This window comes from Pseudophryne corroboree, chromosome 4, assembly GCF_028390025.1.
Source record: "Pseudophryne corroboree isolate aPseCor3 chromosome 4, aPseCor3.hap2, whole genome shotgun sequence".
Classification (NCBI taxonomy): domain Eukaryota; kingdom Metazoa; phylum Chordata; class Amphibia; order Anura; family Myobatrachidae; genus Pseudophryne; species Pseudophryne corroboree.
Genome location: NC_086447.1, coordinates 207,847,820 through 207,870,742, shown reverse-complemented (window position 1 = coordinate 207,870,742; position 22,923 = coordinate 207,847,820). Strand labels below are relative to the sequence as shown.

Below are 22,923 nucleotides of genomic sequence, written 5' to 3'. Positions count from 1 at the left end.
ATCACATGACCTATACGTCACGTGACCGGAGCTCCGGCGGCATGTACATCACAGGGAGTGATTGCTAGGCGACCGTCGAGGAAATGTTTACATTCCTCAGCGGTGCCCGCCTATGTGTGAGGAGAGGGCTGTAAGCGCCATTGGTAGTGGCGCTTCCGCCCTCATCAATACGTCGCGGGTCACATGGCCGAATCCGCACACGTGATCGGCTTACAGACCCATATACGGCACTTCCGCCCTCCAGCAAGCCCCGGGCTTAGTGCTTCCGCCATCCAGCAGTTCATGTGATCGCATCCGGCTACAGAATAATATATTGTATTTTCGCCCATGTAGATCAAATTTATATAACCACAGAGCAATTCAGTGACTTAAATGAGTAATAATAAGACTATGATATGGTGACTATATTCTACACAACATTTATAGTTGGGTATTATAAACAGGACTCATTTAGTAGACAGAAATTATAACATTCTGTAAAATAAGAAACAAAAAAAAACATATATGAACACATATATATATATACACACACATATACATATACATATATGCATATATATATATATATATATATATATATATATATATATATATATATATATATATATATATACATATCCATTAATCGTCCCATTAATTTCTTTCATTTGGGGACCGAATTAGGGAATATAACTATAGATGAACTTAGGTGTAAATTTGTATATTAATAAAGTTCATATCGAGATTAAAAAAGTAAAGGAGGTATGTAAAGAGAGATGTGTTATATATAATAAAGAATAGACACTACATATATAAAACCATATATCGATAGAGTAATAGCAGATTGATTTTATCAGACATTAATACTTAAATTTCCTCCAGTAATGAGAGGTGAAGGGAGAGTGAAAAAGGAGGGGGGGGGGGGGGGGGGATGTAAGGGTATAGAAAAGGGGGGATAAGGGGAGAGAGAGAGAGAACGGAAGGACAGAGGTGCTGACTGCATCTAATAGATATACGTTATATTATGGTGTTCAATTCCACAGCCTCATTCAGGCCCCCTGGATAAATTGAACCCATTCTAAACATCCAGTGGACTTCCTGTTGGCATAATTTTTTTTTTTTGTGTAAACTGTTTTTATTAGTCAAAGCAGTATTCAAAAACATTACAGAAACATTTTCAAAAACAAAAGGAGGGCATACAAAAATATCGCGTAGCATATATACATCAGTACACCACACATAGAGCGCCCTTAGCCGAAAAATATCTGTCTGCATTTCAGACAACATTAAAGCTTATAAAAGAAGAGCATAATATCAAAACAGCATCAATGAATGGGAGAGAGAAAAAAGAGAGAGAAGAGAGGAGGAAAAGAGGATAAGTAAGGGAAGGTTAGGGTGGGCAGGGTCCGGTGTGACAGTCTGCATAGTGCGGGCAGACTATTTGGGGAGCGTATGGGCGGTCCCCACCAATCCTGAGTCTGGGCCACAGTACAGAAACAACGTTGTCAGAATGTGAGTATGGGTATAAATAATGATACAGGTATGGATATGGGCCCGTTTACCAACATGAGGGGGGTTATGTCGCAATATAGGACTGATACTGCGATGTGTCCTTAAAGTCGTACCAGGGAAACCAAATAGCTATGAAGTTAACTGTTTTCCCAGATGAGAAGGAAACCAGGTCTTCCATGTCTAAGAAGTGATCAATCTTTGTGAACCACATTTTAATTGAGGGTGGAGAGGTGGATCTCCAAAGAATTGGGATCACCGCTTTAGCAGCGTTGCAAAGGTGTCTTAACAGGGAATGTTTGTAGGAGTGTGACCCTGCGGGGGTGTGATTAAGGAGCCAGAAATCTGGGTCTCTCGGGATTTCGTCACCTACTATCTGTTCGGTGCATTTAAATACTTCTGCCCAGAATGGAGTTATAAGAGGGTAATCCCACCAAATATGTATAAAACTCCCTGGGGCATTTTTGCATCTCCAACACATATTCGATAGAGAGGGAAACATTTTATTGAGAACACGAGGGGTCCTATACCACCTATATATAAGTTTATAAAGGGTCTCTAGTGTCTAGATGCATAAAGAACTCGCCTGAGCGTTCTTAAACACGGATTCCCAGTTAATTTGAGTAGGTAGCCCCGACAATTCCCTCTCCCAGGAAGCCAAAAAGGTAGGAGGTTGTGGGAAGAAATTTTCCATAATCAACGTATAGATTTGTGAAATAGTATGCGTGGGTGAACTGGGGGAGATACATAGTTTCTCAAACCCAGTGAGGTCCCTAGTTACGTCAGAGAAGTTCTTAGGAGATGATACAAAATGGTGGACCTGCAGGAACCTCCAAAACTCAGCACTGTGTAGGTTCCAAGAGGATTGAACATCTGAAAAAGAGCGCACCCTACCCGAGCTCACCAGCTGACCGACTCTAAAGATCCCAGCTTCTGCCCATGGGGCGAAAGCAGTCCCTTGAAGGCCAGGGGCAAATTCGGAGTTATAGAGAAAAGAGGTTAAGGGGGACCATTTGGAGGATATATGACTCTGGGATCTCAGCTTGGCCCATAATCTGAGCGTGGGAGAGACCGTGGGGTGTGACACCTTCGGGAGGGTAGGAAGCCAAGGTGCAATTTCAATATAATGTGGGAGACAGCCCTCCTCTAGGAGGACCCATTGTTTGCGATCCTTGGCACGTGTCCATTCCAGTATCCTATTCAGGTGTACCGCGTGGTAATAGTTAGGGATATGTGGGAGTTGTTGCCCCCCTTGATGTTTTCTCCTGAACAAAATGTCATGTTTAAATCTAGGTGTATTACTACCCCATACAAATGTACGGATAAGCCTCTGGACATCCCGAAGCCATAGCAGGGGGATGTGTATCGGAAGGGTCTGGAGAAAGAATAAAATCCTGGGGAGGGCGTTCATTTTAACTACGTTGATCCTTCCGAACCAGGACAGTCTCAGCTTTTTCCATGACAGGAAGTCTAAACGAAGCCTAGACAATAAGGGTTTAAAATTTAGGGAGAACACTTTGGATAAGTCATTGGTCAGTAACACCCCTAAATATTTTAATTTATGATCATGCCAGGTGAAGGGGAAGGCTTGTTTCAGGCTTTCTACCATAGCAGGAGGTGTAGTTAAGTTCATGGCAATAGATTTGGAATAATTTATTTTGAAGTTAGAGAGAACTCCAAACTTCTCAAACTCCACCATTAAGTTTGGCAAAGAGGTGACCGGATTCGTGATTATTGCGAGTAGATCATCGGCATATAATGCCAGTTTGTATTCGGTCCCCCTTAACAACAAGCCCGAAATATTTGGGTTAGCTCTAATGCTTCGGGCTAGTGTTTCCATGCAAAGGACAAAGAGCAATGGGGATAGCGGGCATCCCTGTCGCGTACCGTTGAAAATTGGAAAGGAGTCAGAAAGGGAGCCATTAATCCTAATTTTGGCGGATGGGGAGGTATAGAGGGATAGGATTCTGTGGAGACAGATGCTACCAAGTCCCAGATGCCTCAACACTCCGGTCAAAAAATCCCAGTCCACCCTGTCAAAAGCTTTTTCTGCATCAGTCGACAGTAGGACAGATGGGGATGAGAGCTGGCCGGCATAGTGAATCATGCTGAGCACTTTGGAGGTATTGTCCCTGGCTTCTCGGCCTAAAACAAACCCAGCTTGATCTCCATGTATCAAGCCAGGCAACAATAGTTTAAGGCGGTTTGCAATCAATTTAGCGAAAAGTTTATATCAATATTTAATAGGGAGATTGGGCGGTAGCTGGAGCAAAGACTGGGGTCCTTACCAGTGGCGGAACAAGCAAGCGGTGGGCCCAGGTGCGACAAAATGGTTTGGGCCCCCCCTACCCCCCCCCATCCAAGTCCACCCCAGGGGCAGTGCGCGCCGTAGGCGCGCGCAAAAATACATAGTGGCGTGGCTTCGTGGGGAAGGGGTGTGGCCACAAAATAATACCAACACAGTAGTCTCCATTATTCAAATTACGCCGCACAGTAGCACCACTACACCAGGTAGAGACCCTTTTACACCTTACAGCGAACAGATTCCTCTTTTTACACATTACAGCAGACAGCGTGCCCTTTTTACACATAACGGCAGACCGCGTGCCCTTGTTACACATTACGGCAGACAGCGTGCCCTCTTTACACATTACAGCAGACAGCGTGCCCTTGTTACACATAGCGGCAGACAGCGTGCCCTTTTTACACATTACGGCAGACAGCGTGCCCTTGTTACACATTACGGCAGACCGCGTGCCCTTGTTACACATTACGGCAGACAGCGTGCCCTTGTTACACATTACGGCAGACAGCGTGCCCTTGTTACACATTACGGCAGACAGCGTCCCCATTTTTACACATTACGGCAGACAGCGTGCCCTTGTTACACATTACGGCAGACAGCGTCCCCATTTTTACACATTACGGCAGGCAGATTCCCCATTTTTACACATAGCAGCAGGCAGATTCCCCATTTTTACACATAGCGTCAGGCAGTCCCCCTGTTTTACACATAGCGTCAGGCAGTCCCCCTTTTTTTACACATTACGGCAGGCAGATTCCCCTTTTTACACATTGCGTCGGGCAGATTACCCCTTTTTACACATAGCGGCAGGCAGTCCCCCATTTTTACACATTGCGTTTTTACACAGTACGGCAGGTAGTCCCCCATTTTTACACAGTGCGGCAGGTAGTCCCCCATTTTTACACATTGCGGCAGGCAGGCACAAGAAAGAAGGAAAGAAGGAAAGAAAGAAGGAAAGAAGGAAAGAAAGAAAGAAAGAAAGAAAGAAAGAAAGAAAGAAAGAAAGAAAGAAAGAAGAATTATACTTACCCTCTCCGCTGGCTCAGGCTCCTCGGTGCAGCGTCAGAGACGATTCCCGGGCTGGAGAGAAGGAGGAGGAGGGAGGCTGAGAAGGGAGCCGCAGCAGCGCTGTGTTACTGGTGGAGGCGCTGCTGCTGCTGCCCCTCTGCTTCCCTATAGGCTGTTCTCGGAAGACAGCCTATAGGGAAGCAGAGGGGCAGCAGCAGCAGCGCCTCCACCAGTAACAAAGCGCTGCTGCGGCTCCCTTCTCAGCCTCCCTCCTCCTCCTTCCCCCGTCTGTAGTACCGCTGCTCCTCTCCTCTCCTCTCTTCGCCGGGCGGCTGTGCGCTGCGGGCAGCGGTTGCCCGCAGCGCACAGCGGCATGTAATGAGTCAGTTTGACTCATTACATGCTTGGGCCCCTGGACAGAGGCGGGCCCCAGTGCAGTGCACTGCCTGCACTGCCGGTAGTTCCGCCTCTGGTCCTTACCCTCTTTGGGTAGAACTGCAATATGGGCTTCGAGAGATTGTGGGGAGAAGGGCGATTGATCAGATATGGTGTTAAAGGCTCTTGTGAGTATAGGGATTAATTTCTCCTTAAAAGCTTTGTAATAGGCAATGGTATATCCGTCGGGGCCGGGACTCTTGCCATTGGGAGAGGATTCAATAACTCTCTGAACCTCCTCAGTAGAAAACGGGGCGTCTAGATCTTCTACTTCTGTTGCGGTCAGTGTGGGGAAGTGTAAGGTCCGTAAATAGTCAGCTATGGCTTTTTGATGGGACGACCTGTCGATTCTGCCGGTTGGGCCGGAGAGGTTATACAGAGTGGAGTAATATGTCCTGAAGGCCCTGGCTATGTGGGATGTCTGGTGTTGGGGTTGGCCATGATTGTCTTTAATTGTATGAATAAAAGTAAGAGCACGTTGTTCTCTAAGTGCTTTGGCCAGTAATTTTCCAGGCTTATTGCCCCATTGACAGTATCTGCTACGGCACTTCCGATAAGAAAACTTGACTCTATCTGAGAGTAGCTTATTCAGAGCCGCCCTAGCAGTTTCGAGATCGGCGTAGTGTTGTGGGGTTTGGGATTTTTTTTTTTTTTTTTAAACACTGTTTATTGAAGTTTTTTCAAAATACATTGGAGGAAGGGGGTGGGAAAGACAGAAGGAAAGAGGGAAAGGGGGGAGGGGGGGGGATACAGCAATGCAAGCATTTGTTATTCATTTTGTAAGTATATTAGAAACCGAATGTCAACGGAGGAGGGCATTTGAAGTGTGCCAACCATGGGGACCAGACCTCAGTGAAGGTTTCCGCCCTGCTTTCGATTACGCTAGAGAGGAACTCCATGTGATATGTATCCCATACAGCCGCAATCACCGCCGCAATGGAGGGGATTGTATGCGATTTCCAGTGAAAGGCAATCTTACATTTCAGTGCGGTCGCAATGTGCCAAATGAGTCTTTGTCTAGGTTTTGGAATTCCGGGGAGGGGCCTTGGAAAGATGAAGAAAGTTGGGGAGAAGGGCACCGTTACTCCGGTGATTCGTAATATCAAATTCCGAATGGCTTTCCAGCGCGGTGTTATCCGGGGACAATCCCAGAATATATGGAGCAGGGTACCCTCCGACCCGCAATTCCTCCAACACCTGTCTGATGCGGAAGGAAATATTCTACTCAGACGGGACGGTACCAAGTACCATCGGACATAAATTTTAAACAAATTTTCTCTATGTCTGATTGAGGTCGCTGAGGATACTAGGTTTTGTTTAATTTGTTCCCAGGTGTCTGGTTCTAGGTGGTCCTGTAATTCAGATTCCCAGGCTATTTCACGAGGGGTCCTTGTGGGAAGATCATGAGTAAGCATGAGACGGTAAATAGATGACAGAAGGCCCCTTGAGGGAGAGCGCAGCAAGCATAATGATTCAAGAGGTGAACGTGTTAAGGAACTATGTGAATGTAAGTATGCAATGTGAAAACTACGCAGTTGTAGATATTGGAAAAAGCAGTGTGGAGGGAGATTATATTTACTCTGAATATCGGAGAAGGCTGGGAAAGAGCGAGATGGTGCTATGTCGTTGATGAACAATAGGTCGTGCTTCTGCCAGTGTTGGAAAGTACGAGTGAACTGTCCCTCGGGGAACAACGGGTTGTTCCAGAGGGGTGCCAGAGCGGGGGGGGGGAGGACAATAAGGAGAAAGTCTTAGTGAGTCTGTCCCAAAGTGTGACAGTAAATGCTATTGACGGGAAATTAGCGCTTTCTGGAGGTCTATCAGTTCGTGGGATCCAGAGGAGGGTGGAGATGGATCTCATACGTACGAGTTCGGATTCCAATTGAACCCATCTACGTGACGTTGTCTGTGAGTGCCATAAGACGGCCTGAGATAGGTGGGCCGCGTAATAATATAATTTAATGTTAGGTACTCCAAGTCCACCCTCTCTGTTCCTGTTGTAGAGTGTCTTGAAGCGAACCCGGGGTCTTTTACCTGACCACAGGAAGTGTGAAAATTTCTTCTGTAAGTCTGCGAACACCTTTGAGGGTATTCGTATCGGGAGTGCCTGGAATAGGTATAGGAGACGAGGCAGGATGTTCATTTTCAGGGCGTTGGCTCGTCCGGACCAAGAAATATACTGATCTGACCATTTCTGCAGATCTCTAGTGACATTATGAATAAGTTCAGGGTAATTGGCTTTAAATAGTTGGGAGTGTTGTCTGGTGAGGAAAACGCCTAAGTATTTTAGGTGAGATTTCTTCCAATCAAACTTGAAATTACTGTGCAAAGATATCTTTAACTGGGCATGGAGATGAAAGTCTAGCACCTCTGTTTTAGCATCGTTAATTTTAAAGTTTGAAATGAATCCAAATTCTTGTATAACGTGTAGAAGGTTTGGGAGGGAGATGTGGGGGTTCGAGAGAGTAAGCAAGATATCGTCTGCATATAAGGAGATCTTAAACTGAGAAGATCCAATTGTAATCCCTGAGATATCCGGGCAGCCGCGGATCCTCGACGCCAATGGTTCCATCATCAGCGCGAAGATTAAGGGTGACAGAGGGCAGCCCTGTCTTGTACCATTCGCAATCGTGAATGGAGGGGACAGTTGACCATTTACTAGAACGCAGGCTGAAGGGGAGGAGTAAAGGGATTCAATGCCCGTGAGGAACCGGCCCGTGAATCCAAAGCGTCGGAGAGTGCGGTCCATATATGCCCATGATATGCGATCGAACGCCTTTTCAGCGTCCAGCCCCATCGCTAAGGAGGGAATTGCGGAGGCGTCTGCGAAGTGTAGGGTATCAATAGCTCTTCTGATGTTATCAAACGCTTGTCTGCCTGGGATGAATCCGACTTGGTCCGGGTGGACCAAAGAGGCGATCATCACCGCAAGGCGATTAGCGAGTATTTTTGCGAATAACTTCAGATCTGAATTCAGTAATGATATCGGGCGGTAGTTACTACACTCCGTGGGATCGCGGCCGGGCTTGGGGATGACAACTATTTCCGCTCTAGTGGTGGCGCTGTCGAAGGGCGTACCAGCCAAAATAGCATTGAACAATATCGTCAGGGCCGGGGTCAGTGTTCCACTGAATTTTTTATAGTATAGGGCCGGTAGACCGTCTGGACCGGGAGCTGAGGTATTCCTCAGTGTTTTAATTGTGAGATCAACTTCTTCAGAGGAAATTTCCTGATTAAGTGAGTCTATCTGTAGCTGAGATAGGGTTGGGAGGGAGCAAGTAGAAAGGAAACTATCTATACGTTTTTGCAAACTAGTGGGGTCCTCAGGGGTGGGGAGATTGTATAGGGATTGATAATACTTCTTGAAACAATGGGCTATTTGTTGAGGATCGTACGTCAGTTTGTGCTGTTGGTCTTTTAGGGAGAGGATCCTATTTCTCTGTTTGCGGGCCCGTAGGCGAGAGGCCAAGAGGGAGTCCGCCTTGTCACCCTTAGAATAAAATTTGTGTTGTAGCCACCGCATGGTCTTAGCAGCTTTGGCCGACAGAATTTGATATAGCTGGCCTTTAAGAGCCAGGAGTTTGTTATAAATCGTGCGTTTGGGGGTACGCTGGTGTCGAGCTGTGAGTTCTTTAATTTGGTTCTCGAGATCCGCGACCTCCCGGAGGTCCTTCAGTTTTTGCGCTTTAGTTAGGGAGATGAAGTGACCTCGAATGGAAGCTTTGTGCGCTTCCCATATTATTGCAGGTGAGATCTCGTCAGTGGAATTTAGAGTAAAGAATTCTTTCAAGACTTCGGCAGTCTGGGTAAGATATTCTTTTTTCAATAGGAGGGCCGTGTTCAATCTCCAGCGGAAAGTTGTGGGGAGTGCAGGGGAGGAGTCAATGGTCACGGACACTGCTAAGTGATCCGACCACACCACCGGGGAAGCTGAAGTTCTGACCAAACCCTGCACAGTGGAGGAGTCTACCAAGAATAGATCTATTCTGGAGTGTAAATTGTGGGGGACTGAGTAGTGAGTGTACGTGCGTTCACATGGGTGTAGTACTCTCCAGGCGTCGTAGAGGCCCGAAGATGTTATGTAGTCTGTCAGTCGTCTGGATTCCCTGATTGTCGATGGACTGGGGTTACTAGATTGGGTGCGGTCCCATATCAGATCTGGCACTGCATTAAAATCTCCACCGACGACAACTCGTCCTTTTGTTATTTTTTCCAGTTGAGGGCGGAAGTCGCTGAGGAAGGCACCCTGCTCCATATTGGGGGAGTAAATTGAGGCCACAGTTAAGAAAGAGTTTCCAAGTTGAAGTACTACTATATTGAAGCGGCCCTTAGGATCTGAAAAGGAGCTCTCAACAGCGCAATGGAGTGAAGCGCGGAGTAGAATGGCGGTACCTTTACGTTTTTGGGGGGTGGTGGAGTAGAAGGCCTGGGGGTAAGCTCTCGAGGCAAGAGAGGGGTGTATCGTTTTGAAATGTGTTTCTTGTAAAAGAATTATGTCCGCCCTCTGTTTTTTAAAGTATTGGATGGCCATAGTACGCTTTTGGGGGGAGTTGAGTCCGTTGACATTCAGTGACACAATTTTAAGAGTCATGGGGGATTCCAGAGCCGGTTTCGGCTTAGGGAGGGTCTAACCCTCGCGGGGGTAGCGCAGAGCTGTGTAGGGGGGCTGTGGGCGGGACGGGAAAAGCTGGGAGAGCAAAACAAGGGAGATTGGGGCCTTGCGGCCATCCAAGTATCCGGGTATGGTCGTAGTCTTAAAGACACGACATACAACACCACTGATGGACTCCATCCGTATGGGAGGGAGGTCCGGTGTTGTGGGGGCGAGACCTGGGGGTGACCAGAGGAACGCCTGGTGTCAATCGAGCACAGCAACACAAAAAGGGTTGATATGAACTTGAGCATGGGGAGGGGGTAATCTGCACGGCAGGGAGGGGGAAATACCCCAATATCTTTTAGGTAGGGTCTGATTGAACCGCAGGAGTCGGTGGGTTATCCCGACGTCTGCATGATCTTAGTATTAGGAAAGGTGATACCCTAGCGTGTACAATTGAAATATCACAGTTTAAGATTTGAACATGGGTGAACTTAAACATGGAACAGTTAATGGAGATAAACAATCCTTAAGCATACAAGCGAACGCGTCATCGTGCCATCGCCGGGCGCCCGGGCGAGGCCACACCGGGGCACCCCACCGTCCAATCCGCAACGCCGTCAACTCAGGGCGTCGGGAAGACGGTCCATGGGGGCCCCGACGGGGGGCCCCGCCCCGGCACCCGGCGAGACCAACAGACAAACATCAACATTTACACAGACAATGATTCCAAAACATTAATCTATGGAAAGGAAAACCTTCTGTTCATCCATGAACTAGAAATCCTGGGAAATCAGCGGGCGGTCGACCACTCAGCTTGAGGGGGGGTTCTCGACTTCGGGTTGTCCATTGAGTCTGAAGAAGATTCAGGGGGAGAGGTCGAGAAAAGTCCCAGTCGTCTTAGTACAGACAGTCCATCATCGGGATTCTTAACTGAGTGGGTTCGGCCGTTGAACGTGAACTGTAGGGCAAACGGGAATCCCCACCTGTAGAGGATCTGGCGGTTACGTAAGGCCTTAGTGACGGGTAACATTTCTCTCCGTTTTTTGAGGGTGGAGGGAGCAAGGTCCTGGAAAACAAGGAGATTTAATCCCTTGTATGGGATAGCCGGGGTGCCTCGGCAAGCGTTGAGCACTTTAGTTTTGACGTGGAAAAAGTGCATGCGGAGGATAATATCTCTAGGTGGTTGATCTGGAGGTGGTTTTGCGCGGAGGGCTCTGTGCGCTCGATCCAACAAAAATTGGTCGTCCGAGAGATCCGGGAGTAGCTGGTGAAAGAGGCCCATGAGAAATTCCGGCAGTGTAGGGGTGTCCACAGACTCGGGTACATTGCGTATTCGCAAATTATTTCTGCGCGAGCGATTTTCCAGGTCCTCTACTTGTTCGCGTATGAGGTCGACTTCCGATCGTAGTTCCGAGACCTCCTGGGTGACCACATCTTGATAATTGCAGATGTCGTCGGTCTTGCGTTCTAACGCGTCGGTGCGGGACCCCAGGGAGGACATTTCTGTCTTAAGTTCTTGGATAGCTGCGCGCAGTTCAACTCTGAATGTGGTCGCTATGCGCTGCACTAAAGAGTCGTATGGATCCGCATCGACCGTAAGGGCTGAGTCAGATCTAGACGGAGAGGATCCCGTATCTTGTGGGTTTCCGGGTGAAACCGGGTGTTGATTCGTATTTTTGCCTCGTTTAGGGCCGAAGAATGACGCTGAGTCACCCGGGGGTGCTTTACGGTTCCTGTTAGACATGATCCTTTTGATCTAGGGTGACGCTGTGCAGGTGTATAGGAAAAATTCAAAGACTGAGAAGCTGATGGGGTATTATCCCGTGCCGTGCAGCAGAAGGGAGGTGAATTACATATACATCCCGGGGGCTTTTTTCAGAATATAAAAGACCGCATAGGTAGGAGTGACAGCCACAGGTATCTGTTCAGACAGGTGTCCAGATCACGGCTGCAGGGTTGCTTTTAATAGATGCCAGGTGACCCCGGGATCGGAGTATATGATAGTGAGTGAGACCTCCGAGTTCTTTCAATCAGGGCTGCCTAAGGATCCAAGATGGCCGCCGTGGTACATGCAGGTCTGAAGAACCACTGATTAAATGCTGACCCAGTGCCTTTTGGGCTGTGTGGCCCCGTCTGGTAGGTGACTGGGGGGTTGGGATTGGATGTGGAGCAATGTGGGGCAGCGGAGGGTATGCTGGGCGCCGCTGTGGGTCCCGTTTCAGACTCCTCTTGGGTCTGGAGCTCGCGGTCGGGGAGATGTGAAAATCGAGGCCCTGGTCTCTTATCAGTGTAGGCCCCGATTCCGCCTGAGGTGTGCGGACCTCCTGGATTAGCCCCGTGCACGGGGGGGTGTCTGCAGCTGTGTGCAGGGTCGGGTGAGAGGGTAAGAGACTGTAGGGGGGCCGGCAGGCAGTGAAGGGACTTACTTGTATGCAGGCCGCCGGGCGTCCGTCCGGTCCGTTCCCGGCCTTCTATCTCCGGGTCCCCGGGCAGATGGAGCTCTAGGAGTGCTTGGCCGGCAGTGGGAGAGTCCTCCTTAGCTGCTGACAGCGAGTTATACCGGTTTTGGGCTCCGGAACGAGTCCGAGACGCGGTCCGCGAGTTCCTGGAGCCTTCTTCGGAGAAGCCTGAAAATCGAGGCCCCGGCTTCGTCTGGTCTGTAGGCCGCAATCCGCAGGAGCAGTAAAAACTGCTCCCCGATTCTGCGGCACCTTTAGGGACTCTGTAGGGGGGCCTGGGGAAACAGTGAGGGTCGTTGTGTGCCCAGGGAGGCTTGTAAGAGGGGTTAAACTACTTTTAATCCCCTGTAGTTAGAGGAGCTCTGCAACACTGCTTCTGACTCCATTCGCAGCCAGGCCACGCCCCGGGGTTTGGGATTTTTTATGTAGAAGCTCGAGAGATCGTATTTTAGACAGTAAATCTTCTCGGAGTTTCTCCCTCTGTTTTTTGCGAAAGGATCCTATTTGAACACAAACCCCCCTGATGACACATTTGTGGGCTTCCCATACTGAGACTTTGGAGATGTCATCTAAGTCGTTGGTACAAATATAAGAGTCCAGAGCGTTGCCAATTCGGGACTTACAGTCTGCATCTTGCAGGAAAGTGTCATTAAAACGCCAGGACCATTGGCGATGTGCGTTGGAAGGTAAGCGTATGGTGAGGTTGACTGGGGCATGATCGGACCATACAATCTGTCCTATGGAGGCATCAGATAGAAGGTGTAAGTGTCGGTGACTCAAAAATAAATAATCAATCCTGGAATATGTCTGGTGTGGGTGTGAGAAATAGGTGTAATCTATATCAGTGGGGTGTGTCAATCTCCATGTGTCGATCAGCTGGTGGTCGAGCAGAGCACGTCTCATTCCCCTATGCTCCCTCTCTGGCTTGCAGGAGATCTTTTTAGAATTGTCCTGGCGAGGATCCAGGGTCCAATTTAAATCACCTCCCATCACTACCACCCCCTCCAAAAGAGGTTCCGCGTCTTCTAGAACTGAGGATAGAAAGGAAGGTTGTTTAGCGTTAGGGGCATATATATTTAAAAAAGAGAAACGTTGGCCATGTATGTCGCATTTCACCAGCAACCCCCTACCCTCAGCTATTCTGTGGGAGGCTACATTGAGGACAGGCAGGTGGCGGGCAAGTAGGATGGCTACACCTAGTGTCTTACCAGCCGAATTATTGGACAGGAAAACATGCGGGTAATAGTGACATTTTAGGGACGGCACGTGTCCCATCTTGAAGTGTGTTTCCTGAATAAAAGCAACGTCTATTTTCTCGTCTCTAAGCCATTTAAGAAGTTTAGACCTTTTTTCAGGGACATTCAGCCCTTTGACGTTAAGGGTAGTTACGTGTAAATCACTCACCCCCATTATCAGTCAGATCCAATCGTTTCACGATAGTCTTCTCTTCGGCAGACCCTGGGAAAGGTGAGGGAAAAATAACAGGGGGGGGAGATAGGAAAAAAGGAAAAGCAAAGAAATAGAAAGAAAAAGCTGCGGCGGGGGAATCTCCGCCAAAAAGTACTTTAACATTAAACAGAAGTGGTGTTACTACAAAAACTGCTGCAAAAAGGACAGGAGCGGAATCCTGCCGACTCCTGGTCCAAAGAAACAGAAGATGCAGCATATTGGGGTCCTTCGGGGGGCTCAGGACAGCGACCACTCCCAAAATAGAAACTCGTTAAAAATACGATATTACCGAGGTGTGCATTAAGCACATGCGAAACATGAAAAATAGAGCATACAAATATATAAGTATATATATTGGCATAAGAGTGTATAGATAATCCTCAAGTTATCAAACCGGGTTTCAGTAGACTTCAGCGTCTGTACACTATTATCCATCTACATAAACAAGAACAACAAAAAATAATAAATAATAAAAAAAAAAAAAACCGATCACATTGGTGAGCAACACATTGCACTATAAAGAGAAAAACTCAATGTATAACATATTCAGAAAGCAAATTTACATCCACTCGGGACAAGGCATCTCACTCAAGGAGGCTTCGAAGGTCGTGGGCCAGGAGTGGATCCCCGCATCCGCGGGGTGCGAACTTGCTGCCACGCGTCATCTGGAGGGAGCACAACAGGCAAGTCCGGAAGGTGATGAAAGGCGTCCCAGTCAGGAACCGGAACCGGAGGGATACTCAGGATCGTGAAGAAAGCCTGTAAGTCCGACGGTCTAGAAAGACTCGCAATTTTGCCACCATGAGAGACCTGGAGGGAGAATGGAAAGCCCCATCTGTATTTCAGCTCGAGCTTCCTGAGAGAGTCTGTAAGAGGTTTCAAGGCGCGCCGTTGTTGTAAGGTTGACCAGGCAAGGTCAGGAAATATCTGAATCTTGTCGCCTTGAAAGTCAATGCTGTCCAGTTGACGGGCCGACCTCATTATTTCCTCTTTTTGGGCGTAATAGTGGAGCCTACAAATCACGTCCCGTGGTCTGTCGGAGGGCAAGCCTCGAGGACGAAGGGCTCTGTGAGCTCTATCGAATATAATGTCTTTGTTCGGGTCCAGGTCAATAAGTTCCCCAAATATCTTAGATAAGGCGTCTACCAGGTCTGTTTGCTGGACGCTCTCAGGCAGGCCCCTGACTCTAATATTATTTCGCCGGCCGCGATTATCCATGTCCTCAATGCGTGACTTTAAGAAGGAGATATCGTCCCGTTGGTGAGATAGCACTTCCCGAAATTTAGTCAGAGAGTCCACAGTAGACGATTCATGGCGTTCCAGGACATCAACTCGAGTCGCGATTTGAGACATATCTTGTCGGAGCGCTGTCACTTCCTGAGTGATGGTAGATAGTAGACGAGTCTCCAGGGCTGAGAAGTCCTGTTTCGTAGGAAGTGATCGTACATGAGACAGTATTTCACTTATCTCCGCAGACAGAGAGAGGGCCTGTGGGGGCTCCGGAGTCCCAGGGGAGGCCATGACGTCCACCGGATCGTGTAAACTCGAGAAGGTCGGGACGTTAGAAGGAGCAGCGGGGGTCGAGGTCGGAGAAGTTAGGAACTGACGTAGATCTGATGAGCGTCGATTCGCGGGGGGTGGGATCGCGTCCGGCTTAGTCTTGGCCTTCTTTTTTTTCTTTATCCCTTTCACCATGAGATCGGTCTTTAGATAAAGCAGTTTAGAATTACACTTTCACATATCCTCGGCACTATGAAGCATGAGGGCCGTCACCGTGCAAGAACCCCCCTCGTGGTCTTAGGGTAGCATCAGGCAGGCACGCATGAGGCTAAGGGCTCATTCTTTCACTTGCAGCACCCCTGATATAACCCGATGGGTGTGTAGTTACAGGACCCCAGGCCACTGAGCAGGAAGTCAGCCAGCAAATGTACTGAGTTGTTAAATGGATGGATGGATGAATGGGTGGATGGGTGAGGGGAGCACTGTGACTGTTATTATAATGTGCCCAGGCCTATATGGTCCAGCCTTGTGGGTCCCCCCTGTCCCTTATACACAGGTGCTGCAGCTGCAGAGAAAGCTCAGCACCTTTCACTGACTTCAAGATGGCCGCCGAGCGTCTCGTCCGACGGGTTGCCGTGTCCCCGCCGGGCGGATACACAGCAGTGGGAGCTGAGAGCAGTGAGAAACCACTAGCCGCGGCAAGCGGCCGACGGCAGCAGTGGTTGTGAAGCTCCGTGTAGCGTCCACGGCCCGAGCAGCGGGTCCCGGAGCCGTCCCCGGCCCGATGCCTAAATCGAGGCCCCGGCTTCTCCAGACCCGCAGGCCGCAATCCGCGGGAGCAGTTAAAACTGCTCCCCGATTCCGCGGCGCTTCGGGGGTCCCAGCCGGGGGGCACACGGAGGGCAGCAGAGGAAGTAGGGCGGCCCAGGAGGCGCAGATGTAAGGGGAATGAATAGTTTGGGCTATGGGTCTAAGGAGCTCTCATCCAACACGTCTGCCTCCTTCAGACCCCAGACCACGCCCCGGCATAATTTTTTATATCGATCACCTCCTCTGTTGGTCAATGGAATATGTTCCGCCCAAACTAATTTAAGGTAATTTGGATTGCCATTGTGGAACTCATGAAAGTGTTGGAAAATGCTGTGGGACGCCAATCTCTTAATGATGTTTCTGCGATGTTCAAGAAACCTTACTTTCAGTTTCCTATTTGTACGTCCCACATATTTAAGACCGCATTCACATGAAAGGATGTATATAACGTAGGAAGAATTGCAATTGATGAAATGTTTAATTTCATACAATTTATCACTACTCTCAATTTTAATATGTTTCGTCTTATTATCTATATAGTTACAAGTAATACATCTACTTGCTCCACATTTAAAAAAAACCTTGATTTCCGATGGAAGCCAGGAGTCGGGTTGAATAGTTTGTTTCGGATCTAATTTCAAGAAACTAGGTGCAAGTGTGTTTCGAAGGGATTTGTTCTTTCGAAAAATAAAGACTGGATCAGCTGATAGTAATGGTGCTAATAGGTGGTCTTGTTTGAGAATATTATGATTTTTCTTTAAAATTTGTTTAATTTGAGAACAGTGATTATTATATGTAGAAATAAAGGCTTATTGTCTTTCTTCCCCTAATTCGTCAGTTCTCTCCTTCTTTGGCGATAGTAGTGTATTTCTATCCATTTTTCTAATCTCCTCAAATGCCCTTTTCAAGAGGGCATCAGGATATCCCCTCTGTTCGAAAGATTTTAACATCTCTATTGCTTGAATTTCAAAGGATTCCATATCAGAGCAATTACGCCTGAGACGTATAAGTTGTCCCCGGGGAATACTCCTCTTCCAGGGGGGGTAGTGGGCACTAGAATAGTGTAGATATGCATTAGTGCCCACTTCTTTGGCATAATTTGTGGTGCGTATTTTTCCATCCATAACCTCTAAAGTCACATCAAGAAAGTTGATACAATGTGGGTGATATTGGTGAGTAAAAACTAAACCATATGTGTTTAAATTAAGAGTGTCAACGAATAATTGTGCGGAATGTGTATCCCCCTCCCAAATAATAAATAAATCATTGATATATCTGCCATACAGGACCAGGTTCACGCCCCAAGCCCCTCCCCAAATTAGATGTTCCTCCAGCTCCCCCATGTAGAGATTAGCGTTTAGCTATTAAGTATATCCACACTTCCTGTTTATTTATGCTGATGAGTTAAGTATGATATTAAAATCATCAAAATGCAATAGCAACTGAATTATTAATACATCCAGTTTATTCTGTGAGGAGTAGGTCTGTCTGGAATGTTTGCTCATTATAATTTCATGCATATATTTTAATATTGATGTAACAATGCTACCAGGTGCTAATTAGCCACCATATTGAAAGGGGTATATAAACCCCACATACCTAAACCATGGATACCTTTGAAAAAGCTGCTAGTTGACTGCAGCGAAACGCGTCAGGTGCACAAGGGACCCACGTCAGGAACTTTTCAGTGGAGGACCGGACCATCCCCTAACCTTGTCCAGGCAATTTACTTTCACTCTGAGAAATTAAATAGCACAGTTGCATGAAGGAAGTACATTCACCGTACTGCATGAGGAGCTCACCATTAAAGATCCAGGAGCACACCATCCTCTAACGGTAACTTGCCATCCTATTGGACATTGCTTATCTCTGAGACTTTGTTTTTGCTGGACTTAAACAATACAGGGGAATATCTTTGGAACGGACTCCCTAAAACCTAATCTTTTCCATATTCCTGGCGAATTGGGTAACCTAATCCATTTTCTGTATGAATTACACATTTTTAACCTTTTACTTTGATATGCATGCATTTCTTATGATGTATTGATTTTTAAACTGAAATATATACTAATGTTTTAGAAATAAATTTTGGTACTAATAGATATAATACCCGAGTTGTCATATTGATCAAATATAGCGCAGCCTCAACCTCGTTTTTTTGTACTATACTCGGGAGTGACTTCCCTTCCTTCAGAGGCCGCTGCTTGGTGGAATATCCCATACTTAAAGCGCCCAAGCACCTTTGGGTAATCATTAATGGTTACACCTGAATTATGTTGATATAGACAGAATGTCAACATAAGAAATGCTTATGGCTAGCCTTAGGAATTGAATTACACCCAAGAGACATCAGTGTTGACATTATTACATCAGTGTCAATAACAAAGAAAAAGAAGACACTTCTTGGCGCACTTATTGGGGTCAATTATATTACCCACAATGGCTGCAATGTGCCACTGCTGCAGCATTTAAACGCCTGCAACAGCACCTGATCTCGTACCCTTCGTGGGATGGTTTCGTATCCCGTAATGCATCAGTTCATATATATATATATATATATATAGACGGTTTTGGTACGATTTACCGCCACACGGGATGCAAGATGTCAGTATACCGACATCGGCATCCCGAGCAATAGAATGCCGGAAGGGGGGCGAGTGCAACCAAGCGGCCTTGGTGCGGGCTCGGTGGCGAGCATTCTATTCTCCCTCTATGGAGGTCGTGGACACCCATAGAGGGGGAATCACCTACCTCACCAGTATACCGTCAGCGGTATGGTGCCCCACCAGCGTCGGTATTGTGACAGCCTGGATCCTGACGAGCGGTATTCTAACCACATACCATATAGACATATATATGTTACTGAGTACAATATGTAATAAGTACTTGCCATGGATTTATTTAGTTATGAAGTTAGTTATTGCCAAATATATTAAGGATCAGTAATCATTATGAATGCAGGTAATGTTGAATTGCTGTCAATGTTTGGCTCTATTTAGCAGACTGATACTTCTGAAGGTGATGTGTGCTGTCTGTGCCTTATTCAGGTTTGTTAGCAAACCAAAATAACACACTTACAGTATAACCCTTTTAGACATCAGATCCGAGAAAATGCCAGGTCTAGCACACCAGCAACTTCATGGGTCTGAGCTCCATGACCCTGGTTGGGAGAAGGGTCGTTTGCATTCAGACATACCAAAATCCCGGGTTGATACGCATTCACGTGCATAAACACCGGATTTAGCTGCATGACTGAAAGGAGTATAATGGATAAAACCATGTTGCACAGCAGGCGGGGCAGATGTAAGATACGCAGAGAGAGTTAGATTTGGGTGGGGTGTATTCAAACTGAAATCAAAATTGCAGGGTAAAAATAAAGCAGCATGTATTTACCCTGCACAGAAACAATATAACCCACCCAAATCTAACTCTCTCTGCACCTGTTACATCTGCCCCACCTGCACTGCACATGGGCCCTAATTCCGAGTTGTTCGCTCGCTGACTACTTTTAGCAGCCGTGCAAACGCATTGTTGCCACCCACTGGGGAGTGTATTTTCGCTTTGCAGAAGTGCGAACGCCTGTGCAGCAGAGCGTCTGCAAAATCATTTTGTGCAAAACAAGACCAGCCCTGTAGTTACTCTTCGTGTGCATTGATTCTAACAATGGAGGGACGGCTTTTGACGTCACATACCCGCCCAGCGAACGCCCAGCCACTCCTGCGTTTTTTCTGCCACAGTTGCGTTTTTCTAAGCACTCCCTGAAAACGGTCAGTTGACACCCAGAAACGCCCACTTCATGTCAATCTTCCTGCGTTCGGCCATGCGACTAGAATGTTCGTTACACTCTGTGCAAACCCACGATGTTCATTGTACCCGTACGACGTGCCTGTGCACTGCGGTGCATACGCATGCGCAGAAATGCTGATTTTTTTGCCTGATCGCTTCGCTGCGAACAACAGCAGCTAGCGATCAACTCAAAATGACCCCCATGGTTTTGCCCATTAGTGTGCAAACCTCAATAACCCCTCTGAGTAGAGCTTAGACATCCAATTCCTGCTGCATCATCCCTCTCTGTCTGGCAGAGAGCTCTGTGTCTTCCTGACAAGCCTGATTTAGATATTGGCACACCAATGGTTTGATGTTATCCATTAGTCATGGCTTTCTCATTTACGGTATCTGATACTAATCCATTCTAAAATGATGCCTGAGAGTCCCTTCTCTAGAACTATTAACCAGGACTCAGTCATACCTGCCCAGTGGCAAATGCAGGATTTCTAGAGAGGGGTTTCCAAATGCAATCCACAATCTTCCACTGTGCGGAACATGAAATACAGTATTAATATTTAACATTATAGATGGTCTATAACAAACATAATAGAACAATTACTGCACTTTCTAAGCACACATTCTCCCACCTCATGGTAAGGCTCCTGTCACTTCTTCCTGGTAGCTACTCTCTGGTCCAGTGCACTGATTGAGGACAGAGATCCACACACACAGCAAACTTTGCAGAAGAAGCTGCTTCCACTGGGCATGTGTAGCAGCTCTGCTCTGTCCCTTACACTGTATGATGTGGCGGCAGCTCTAGTAATCGTATTATACCATTGCTTTTGATATCATAATTTGAGCCACTTACCAAGAGGAGGGGGGTTTCGGGCAACCGGAACCCCCCCCCCTGCGTTTGCCTATGGGCACCATAACCAGCAAGATCTGGCAGACTATCTGGCAGATAATTGTATAGTGTATGCCCAGCATTACACTCCCCACAGTTACAAATGTGATTGCTATTATCAAGCTAACTAAAAGGCACAGAGAGCAAACATTAGGCTACATGGGAATATGGTACCTGGGATTAAAAAGTATAGTTTTGTCCACACAGTTCTGAAAAATAAAAGTAGGTTTAATAGAACAGTAGAAGCCTGTCCTCAAGGCTTTGAGTGTCATCACAGAACGTCATTATATTGTACTGAACCGTAACACTATTGACCACTAAAGCCCAAATTAAAATTGGTGAAAAATGAAGCCCATATTTCTCATATGGAGTCTGTCTACCGGTCTATTCACTTACATTGTATTACAGTATTAAGGTCAAAGTGTGTTTAAAAAACTTTGTTAATCCAATGAATGCATTTGTGTTCTTACCGGACCTACACAAGCTAATATTTTTGTTTTCTTAATAAAAAATTCCTATAAAAGTGTCATTGCTATTAAAAATCAAACTTTGCACTTTACCTCTCGCCCTCCCAGTCTTCCTCACCATGTTAATAAACTTACCCGTTATGTTCTGAGCGCTGCCATCTGTCTTCTAGCCAGTGCTTCCCCGCCATCTATGAATGCTCTTAATCTAAAAATCTGGTACGTAAAATCTGGCAAGATCGTGACTAGCACTTTGTACCTCATGGTCATTAATAAGGCATGGGTTCCCTGGACACTTCGCCACAGTACTCCTCTCTGCTTTTGTAGGTTCCAGCCCTTATTGGTGGGAGATAAAGAGGCCTTACTGCAGGGGTGGCCAACCAGTCAGAAACAAAGAGCCAAAAAATCTTGTTAGGCACGTCAAAGAGCCGACTTCAAGCCACAGGCGCACATGCAAAAATGGGGTGTGGCCTTGTGCCTGTTAGGCCACGCCTCTGGTATAAAATACATTTAAAAAGCCAGATCCACATAAAATACTTTTTTAAAGCCAGATCCAACATAAAATACATTTAAAAAGCCACTTCCACATACCCTACTGTGTCACTTCAGCCAGCTACCTCATGTGTCACTCCTGCTAGCACACTCCTACAGTATGTCACTGCAGCCAGCTCCCCCATGAGTCACTCCTGCCAGCACTCTCCTGTGTCACTCCTGCCAGGACCCTCATGTGTCACTACAGCCCCTCCGAAAATACACCTCGTGCCATTGCAGCAGCCCCTTATGTGTCCACTGTTTGCCAGTGGGTGTTTCACCTTTAGTATCTGGCTCTCTCAGTTCTCAGTGTCCGTAGTGCTGCTGCCTGTCTGGCTGGAGTGCAGCAGTTTCCGGGTCTGTTGTGGTCACGTGACTTTGAGTGTCGGGAGCCACATTTGAATAAAGAGCCACATGAGGCTCAAGAGCCACAGGTTGGCCACCACTGCCTTACTGTATTCTGTTCCTCAGCTACACACTCCTAGAGAGTGCCCCCTGCTCTCCTCCTCTCCTCTCTGTCTGTTCCTTCCCTCTTGCTTCATTTTTTAACCCTTAAACTCGAAGGCATTTACATTTTATACAACTTGGTATAGCCATAAGGGTAATGTTACGCCTCATCTCTGGCGTCTTTTTTCTCTCCTCTTAGAAGTATTGTTTCCTTGTTCCTGCGTAGGAGCATAGCATTTTTCTTATCTTAATGTGGCTATTCCCTGTACATTGCAAAATACCTTTAATAAATTGTATGGGAAATTTTGCAAAGGTACACATCTTTGGTATAATCTTTGGTGTTTGCACAACCCAGAGCAGAACAGTGGCAAACGCAGGATTTTCATGGGGGGGGGGTTCCGTACATGTGATCCTGTGTGTATGTGTGTATGTATACATATAAATATATATATATATATTAGAGATGAGCGGGTTCGGTTCCTCGGAAACCGAACCCCCCCAAACTACACCCATTTTACACGGGTCCGAGGCATACTCGGATTCTCCCGTATGGCTCGGTTAACCCGAGCGCGCCCGAACGTCATCATCCCGCTGTCGGATTCTTGCGAGATTCGGATTCTATATAAGGAGCCGCGCGTCGCCGCCATTTTTCACTCGTGCATTGGAAATGATAGTGAGAGGACGTGGCTGGCGTCCTCTCACTTTGTTTCAGGGGGCTGCATATCTTTATTCTGGGGACCAGCAGTATTATAGGAGGA

General features: G+C 47.1%; 1 protein-coding gene across 1 annotated transcript in view; it reads right to left on the bottom strand.

Moving 5' to 3' along the window:
• Window positions 1-22,923, bottom strand: part of LOC134909215 (uracil nucleotide/cysteinyl leukotriene receptor-like) — a 56,464-nt gene that overhangs the window by 3,291 nt on the left and 30,250 nt on the right. The window lies entirely within an intron of this gene.